This window comes from Apteryx rowi, unplaced genomic scaffold (genome assembly GCF_003343035.1).
Source record: "Apteryx rowi isolate R43461 unplaced genomic scaffold, aptRow1 scaffold_785, whole genome shotgun sequence".
NCBI classification, from domain to species: domain Eukaryota; kingdom Metazoa; phylum Chordata; class Aves; order Apterygiformes; family Apterygidae; genus Apteryx; species Apteryx rowi.
In genome coordinates, this window is record NW_020451077.1 from 134,104 (window position 1) to 142,933 (window position 8,830).

Genomic DNA, 8,830 nt, shown 5'->3' on the forward strand with positions numbered 1-8,830 from the left:
TCTGGGGTTCCTGAGGGCTGGCCTGAGCAGTAAAGACTGAAGCAAAGAAGGCATTCAGTAACTCTGCCTTCTCTGCATCCTTCGTCACCAGGGCACCCACCCCATTCAGCAAAGGGCCCACATTTTCCCTAGTCTTCCTCTTGCTACTGATGTATTTGAAGAAGCCCTTCTTGCTGTCCTTGACGTCTCTCGCCAGATTTAATTCCAAACGGGCCTTAGCCTTCCTCGTCGCACCCCTGCATACTCTGACAACGTTCCTATATTCAACTCTCACAACTCTCCAGGACTGCAGTCTAATATAATGTCTTGATAATGATACATCGTATATATGTATATGATGATTATATGATGGGACAATGATTATATAATGGGATGATGTCCTTGGAGTAGGAAGGAGATGTTCTGAAAKAAACTATTACAAGAGAGTCTTTGAAATATACTTCTGGCAGCAGTCTTGCTGTTAACAGACATCTAGAATAGAGAGGGAAAAAAAAAGACTTCTGATTGTGTTTCATATGAATCCTGAGGTTTCAAGTTAATGGGATTTCTAGTTATTCTAAAAGGGAATGAAAAAAAAAAAGAAGGGAGTAGAAAATTCCCCCAAATTAAAAAAAAAAAAAAAAAAAGGTCAGGCTTTCTTCTCCTGTCTTTAACAAAATTTCTAAATATTTGCTCCCAAAGCTCTGCTTGAGAAAATATTGAAGAATTTATCCTTATATGACAAGTGACTGTCTTAATAATTGATAGCATTTGTTTTTTATTATATTAAAAAAAAAAAAACTTTCACGAATACTTTCTTATTCAGGGGTCGTATCAGGAAAAAATATATATATATTTTTTTACCCTGACACAGTAGTACTACTTTATAGGTTCATGGGATGCCATCCCCAGAAGAGTATTCAGATAATCAGGCATGTGATTGATGCATGCATGGTCTTCTGAATAAGCTCCTCCCTGCCACCCCCAAATTAGTGCTGGGATCCCTGAGCTCAGTAGTCCTGTCAGAGCTTCATGTATCCTTGGCTCAACTTCAGCTTGCAAACATGTAATACCACTGGTAAGTATTTTAAGATTCCTTTGTGACTGGGAGCTGGAAAAAAATGATGACTTATTGCAGACTTTCTTTTTCTTTCTATAATAAGCAGTGATAGAAGGGTGTTGACATTTAAAATATTATCAATGGGTAGCTAAGTTGGTTCTCACTGAGATGGATGCGGGAAATCGTTCCTCAGAACATTTTTAGTTAAGGTTATGAAAGYGCAAGCAGATGCCTCTACATCTGTTACAGTCTCTTCATAAGTTTGAATGCATCTCACCAACCATATTAGCTAGAGCTTTCATTCTGAGGGAGACAGCAACAAACAAAGATACTTCCCCTCGCCACCCAAGCCTTTAGGATCTGGAGAACAAAGAAATAGCATTTAAAAGATGCCAATATATCTTACAGCTTACCTGCTAAATCCATATTCTGCATATGATAACTATTAATATTCACAGAGGTGTTGCAAGAGAGACAGGTTTTAATCCATTTAGAGTAAATGGCTAAAATTTATTTGTTAACAATATTCCTCCATGGCTGAAAGACCTACTAATCTAAGGAAAATAGATAACCGCTCTCCTACATGAAAAATGTAAGGGACAAAATGCATTATGTTGTTTATATGGTCAATTTCACAAAGAGAAAAACCAAGGGGGGGAAAAAACTAGTGAATTACTAAGTATGAACCAGCATTTGCTCATTATATTGCTTGCAATAATTGAATAGTTAAAAATAAATTGTCATCCATAASAAGATATAAATATGTTTTTTATTTATTTTGTAGAAGTAATTCAACCAGTCTTCTCTTATATTTATTTAGTAGGCTGTATTACTTTTCCAAGCTTTGAAATATTTCTGTATATGTATTAGTAACATTGTTCTTATCATCATTATATGCTTAGAACATATATTATTAAGGCCTAAGATCTGTGAATCTTAATTTAAAATATTAGTCCAGTTCTATTGCTGACAGTTCTTTTCAGTGGCTACACAAGTCCTCTTTCTTTTCCCTTTGCAGCATTGATACTACAGTAAATCTGAATGGAATAAATCCTGTGTTGCAGTCGATGGAATAAAACCAGCAAAATGTTCACAGACAGTTATTTAAGTGCCAAATAACAGAGAATCCATTATAAAAATCCCCCCAAAGCTCTGTTAGGAGTCAGAAGGATAGACTCATGATAAAGGAGAGCCTGTAGGGGAGGAGGGGAACCACTTATTTCATAGATACACATTAGCAATAGGTCCCTGATTAATTAGCTTAAAGCAAGGTATGCACTCAAAAAAACAAAACAAAACAAACAAACAAAAAAAAGTGCAAAAAGGGAGGTTGGACTATAAAATTAAGAATAGCCAGAGAMTAAGGCTCCTCCTTATACTTGCTCTTTCAGGATTAGGAAATCCTGAATCCTTTTCTGCACAGCTGCTACAAAAGACAGGCCTCTGGTAGCTGGGAGGATACAGGTGAGACTTTTCTCAGGAAGAGAAAGGAAAGCTCTCCTTCCCAAAGGTGCAGTTCCACAGAACAGCTTGAGCCAATTTAACAGATCACTGCTACCAAACCCTGCTGCCACCTCCTCCTGCCCTGCCTCATGCACAGCCTCAAGCTATACTGATTAACTTGAACTGTTAAGCTGATTCAAATTGCTTAGCAGAAAATTAAGGTTTCAGAGACAATGGATATTTTTGTTGGATTTGTAAATTGTTTTGATGCATGGAATAATTCTATGTGCATCAGAATTGGCACAAAAGATGGGATGAGGCCACATGTCTGGAATAGGGAGAGGAGCATGGCCATGAGTGATGAGTACAGAATAATGAAAGAGGGGAGGGAAAAGAGGAGAATGGAGGAGGAGGGGAGAGGAGGAGAGGATGTGAGACCCAGTAACACACAGCTATGAATGTGCTCACTACTAAGCAGGTTAACCTGGGTAAGAAGCAAAGACCAAGGACTGCGACTTTACTTCCTTCCCTTATCAGTGCCTCTAGTGTCCCAAGTACCCTCTCATTTTGACTCATCTCAGGACTGGTCACACACCTGTGTAACTATCTTGCATGGGAAAAGATTTCTGTGCTTCTTAGGATTTGAGGAAGATGCCCTCTTCAGTGATTTCTGGCGGCATAAGATCTTTCTCTGACTGTCCACATGCAATGAATGAATTATATCTTTCCTATGTACAGCTCTTTGCCACCARCCATGACTGGCTCCAGAATCTACTTTTAATTTCACGTCTTCCAGGAACTGGATGAAGTAAAAAAGCTTATCTCTGGTAGGAAGCACTGTATGGCAACCAACCAGGGACAAGAGCTGCTTAAATTTCCATTGCCATCAAAAAGTTGTGCCCCTATAAGTAAGTGTTCTACCTACTAAGCTATCACACAGATAGAGGAAGGCAGTTGCAGATGTGCCTTAAAGGAAAGGCAAGGAGCTCTGCCCAGGTTTAGGAGAAACTACAGTCAATAACAGCTTTTAAGAGACGGTTGAGGCTGTAGATTCCAAACAGACAGAGGCACTTTTTTGGAGCCCCTTCTGAGTAAAGGACTGGATTTCAGGCAAAGCCCTCTTCTCAGCATTTCTTAATAGCTGGCTGTAGGTGGCTCCCCATCAAGCTGTTTTACTGCAGACAGCCCCTGCTTATCATGCAAGCTGATATTAATCTGAGTTTCAGCTACCTGATTCCCATGACTCACAGTAAAAGAAGTCTTACTCAAGGTTCTGGTTTTCAGAGCCCTTTAGGGGTTCTAAGCTGGGTCAAGAACATACCAAGATTGCATGGGAGGCTGTTTATGGTTGCTCTAGGAACAACATCTCCAAAGTCTGTGTCCATACCATAAACCAAACAGTACCAGGGAACGATCCCAGACACTGCAGCTYGATTTTCTGTGCTGTACAATCTCCAGAGTGATTGCTGGTTTTGACTCAGACTGATCAGCATTCTTCCAAACATACAACTTGTGTGTGGGTCAGAAGTTAGCATGGTTATGGACCATTTCCTGTAGGCAGTTTGGAGGAAGCCATCCTGTTTTGAAGGATAAGGTTATCTAATATTATGGAAGTGGGCTGTACTGTTCCAGTTGGCCTTAATGCTACAGAACTGTCCTGGGCTTGTTTAACTTACTAGCAGAGACACAGCTAAAGAATTTATTGCATTTTGGGCTTCCTGTGATAATTCCCATCTAGTGTTAGTATTTAATTTGAACAGACCAAGGCTAAATAAAGGCCCCTCAGGCTTAAATTCTATCTCCTTGCTGCATTTGTTTCAAAAGAGTCACACCATAAGTTTATTATTTTGCTGCCTCATGCATTACGTTGGACATTTTTTTCATTTACTTGACAATACAATTAAGCAAAAAGTTTCTTACCAGTAGGTGCACAATGATATATATTGCAGGTTTTTGAAAGCCATTCAAAACAGAAAATGTTAAAGCTCTCTTTCTTTTCTTTTCATTAGGAGGAAGAAAAATTATTTCATTTTTTTTTATTCTCTTTGTTTTCTGTAATGTCAATTCTGACTTTAAAGCCAATGTGTTCCATCAGACTCCTCTAATGATTTTTTTTCCCCCAGACCATGCAACCCTTTCTTTAGACTGTACTTCTTTTTAATTGACCTGCTAAGCTTTCTTCCAAAAGCTTCCTTTCTTTTATTCTTCCTTTCCTTTGGAATTCAGAGAAGGCAATTTAAACTGATTTCAGTCTATTATAGATTTTGGAAAGATTCCAGAGGCAAAGATACAACTAAAACAAACTGACAAAATTGATTATTTTAAAGTTTTAGCTTTTAGTTTAGACAATTTTGACAATAATACTTAAAGAATGTTGGAAAATATCACAGTCCAGTCTGGAAACTGCTATATAATGTGCGGTGAATAAATAACACACCAAGTGACACTGACAAAGGAATTCTGGAGAAAAATGATGCCTTCAAAATGTTGTCAAATTATTAAACCCCAATTTCTGCTCCCACTTACGTCAAACTATGTCTGCAGTATTTTCACTGACTTCACATCAAGATTGGATTCTTTATTGCCATACACAATTTTTACAAAAGGTGAACATCAATGGAGTTATTTTAGTGAGAAATAGATATAGCTTAGGCTTTCAGTAAACTAAGGGGCACTTTGCAGTCAGAAGAGTGATTGCAGGTGCCGGAATTTTGGGTCTGGGATTGTTCCCTGTGGAAAACAGAAGAAGGGGAGAAAGTAGGTTGAAGCAGTTCAGCATCCCCTGTTTGGGTTTCAAATACAATTGGAATGGATCCTTGGTCATGAAAATTTGGATGTGCTTCTGAGTTTACCACTTTGTGTGTAACGTATATCGTTTCCATTCTCTGCCCATGTAGTACATTTCATCTTTATGAGCTGATCTAGTGTAGCTGTGAATCAGATGCAGCTAGTCTCCCGTTATCACACTACTCACTGGGACAATCAATATTTACAGACAATATCCAAGTCAGTTCTGCTGGGAGGTAGCCCTTCAAAGATGATGATGTTCAAAGGCCATACTATCCATACTATTATACTATTTTGGATAATTACAAAATAACATTTTAGTAGACTTTCTATAAAGGAAGCTGGGGTAGCATTTCAGTTTACCTACATGCTTTGTGAGAGACATGTCATTTCTTTTTATTTGTGGCTGCCTTAAATTTTCTCAAACACAACCTCCCCATCAAATAAACAAAAAAGGTCTCACTTCACTGATTTTCTGTTCCCTAGCACATGAATATGCTAGAATAAATAGCTGGGCATTTGATAAAGTCAGGTAAATACAAATACAATGGCTTGCATTTATCTCAGGGGAAATGCCATTGGCTTTCATGAGAACTGAATTTTGTCAAAGTCAAACCTTGACCCAACAAGATAATTACTGGACATCCCTAACTAACCAATCCAGTAGCAGAAGTGAGTCATTAGTTTGTAATAAGCCGAATCTAATCCTATTTGAATCTTTTTCTTTTCATGAAAAAAAAAAAAAAAAGTATGTATTAAAGTATTCAGCCTGAGCTGATGAATTGCTTTTATATTTTTTGTAGCACTGGTAAAGCCTGCAACTCTTCTTCTTTCTGTGTTTGCCTCCAAAAGGTTATCTATTACTATACATTTTCCTTTATTCTCAGAAGATAAAACAAATATTTGATTTACACTGGCTGAAACAGGAATCCTAGCCTAACATTTTTCCCCATACAGGATAACCTGCATTTATGTTACTAAGTAACAAAAAACTCAGAAAGCGTGAAGCCTAGATAGCAAAAAATCATAAAGGCGACACTTCCTCCCTTGCTTTTGAGGAGGGCAGTGCATGCTATTTTGTTGCCTTTGTGTCCTCATTGTTCGCAAGCTCCGAGTTTGTCGCCTGTCGTCTTTCATGGGGCATGAGCTTGGCAGAATCCAAATGCCACACACTGCTATTTTCACCAGCAGAACTCCTGGGTCTGTGAATGGCTGTCCAGAAAAATTGCTTTTTATGATCTTTTGGTTCAGCTGACTCTGCAGTGGAGGCCTGCTACAATTGTTTGAACAGTTTGCAATGAAGGGGGCGTAAGGAATAAATGTTCACTGGCTCCTTTGGGATTGTTAGGAATGCATCTGCCTGTTAAATGTCTCAGAGTTTAATTCAAAGAGTGGAGTAATACGCCTGACAGTATTCACCTTATCCTCAGAATTTAAAATAAACGGTCCCTTAGGTTGTTCAGGTTATGTATTTATTTTTGCTGTTGTTTGGTCTTGACTCTCCAAGGACCCTCCAAATGAACTCTTGAAGTAGGTATAATATAATATGTAATTCTCTCTGACTGGTATGTGGTTTGGACAGCTTATGCGTAGGTTATCTTTCCAGCACCATCGGGATTCTGCTAGAGATGACTGAGTAGAGCTACACAGTACAGCTAAAGGAGCCTCCCAGACTGATCGGTTTGGGTGACTTTGGTATTCACATGGCCATTTGCTTAGCTCAAGCAATACCTATAATTTCCTGCTTGATTTACAACTTGGCTTTCTAATACTGGGATGGGACAAATCCTTAACAAATCTTTAATCTCTAACTGGCATAGCCCCTTTGAATTTAGTAAAACAATGCTGATTTGCACTGCCTTACTTTTTGGCTAATTGAAGGGTTTGTTACTAATTATTTTCCTTATCTGGATATCAGCATCCATTTCCAAGTTGCAGGAAACTTCCTCTTTGCTAAATTGACAAATTGTCCAATAATTAAGGCCAGACTTTGTTCTTTCTTACTTACCTCCTATCTTGAAGCTGCCCATGTAGTTCTACATTGCAGTTTTTCAATCTATGGATTTCTCAGTCTAATGGATTTGAAAGAGCTAAGCACATTTCTAGGGCTAAGCATAAAACTGAATTTTCAATATATATTTTTTTCTAAACTAAATGAATATTTGGGGTATAAAATGGTATGACTACAACTCTTTGCAAAGTCTTGTTGCAACAGGCACAATTACTAATGTGTCAGAAATTTAAAACTAGAAAAAAGTAACACTCTGTATCCAAAATAAAACACTGTTACCAGTGGCAACCTCATTGGCTATTTTACAGACAGACCAGAAGCTGGAGGAGCCTGGAGAGCAAACCACTCAGCATGGGAGATGACTCTTCTTTGTTTGGACAATGTAGGAAGGATGCTTAAGCTATACCTGCTTTGTGTAAAATCACAGAGCCACAGCTCCTAACATGGGTTATTCTATAATAAATGACTTCTAGAGCAAGCCAGAAATAATCAGAACAAAGCACACTATAGCTGCCATCACCTGCTTTAATGCCTCCAGTGGGAACTAAATTCACCAAAATGGACCGTAAGAAATAGCAGGGTGCACTGTTCCTTTTCACTTGTGTTTGAATAGCTGGCTTCACCTTTCAGCTAAGTTCAGGCTAAATTAGTCTGTTGAGGGCAACAGCCATCTTCCCTTCAGGCTACTGGGGAAAGCTCCCTTTTGTTTCACAACAGTGAAAACTGCAGAGGCCATTACCTGGAAAAGCAGTGCTGTGGAGGCTAAAGTGGGAAATAAGCTAACAAATGCTAAAAGGGGGCATTGCTCAGTGGAGCTCTTTTTGTCCCAGAAATGCCTCTGGTCTGGATTCAGGAGAAGAAGGAAATGCGGAATATCCTGAGGGCAGACCTCTCAGTTTGCCTAAATGCYAGCACAGGAGACACAACACACTGAATGGAGATGCCTGTGGTCATCCAGTGTGTGAGGGTGACTAATTAACCCACAAAGCAGCCATACCATGAGCATGCTGAGCTGTGCAAAGGGAAGGGACTGCAGCACCAGGCTGTAGGTTCAAAGGTCCAGCAAGACCCCTTGAACAGGATACTGCTCAGGACCCATAGCCATCACTGGAGGAGGCTCTAAGTGTCATACACCAACCATCTCCTAAAGCAGAGGAGAAGCCATGGTGCTTCTGTGATCATGTGAGGTGCCTGCACTGCAGCTACAGTGGCGATCACAGAGGGCAAAAGCAGAAACTCTCAGAAACTCTTGTCTGACAGGTGAGTCAAAACGTGGCTGTGTGTCCTGCAACAGATCATCTCTTATCTTTTATTTATTTTTCTTTCTGACACTGCTCAAGGTTTCTGTCTCCTCAAGGGCAGTGACAGGATCACAGTGGTTCACTCAGGCTGCAAAARCAATGAAAAAATGATATCTGATATTGAAAAGAATGGCAAGTTTCTCTTCTTTAGTGTTTTGCATTACTGTTGCACTCTGAACTACCTAGGATTATCTACATTTCATTTCTTCACTGCTGTGGTTCAGAAACACCTGCCTGTGAGGCCATCAT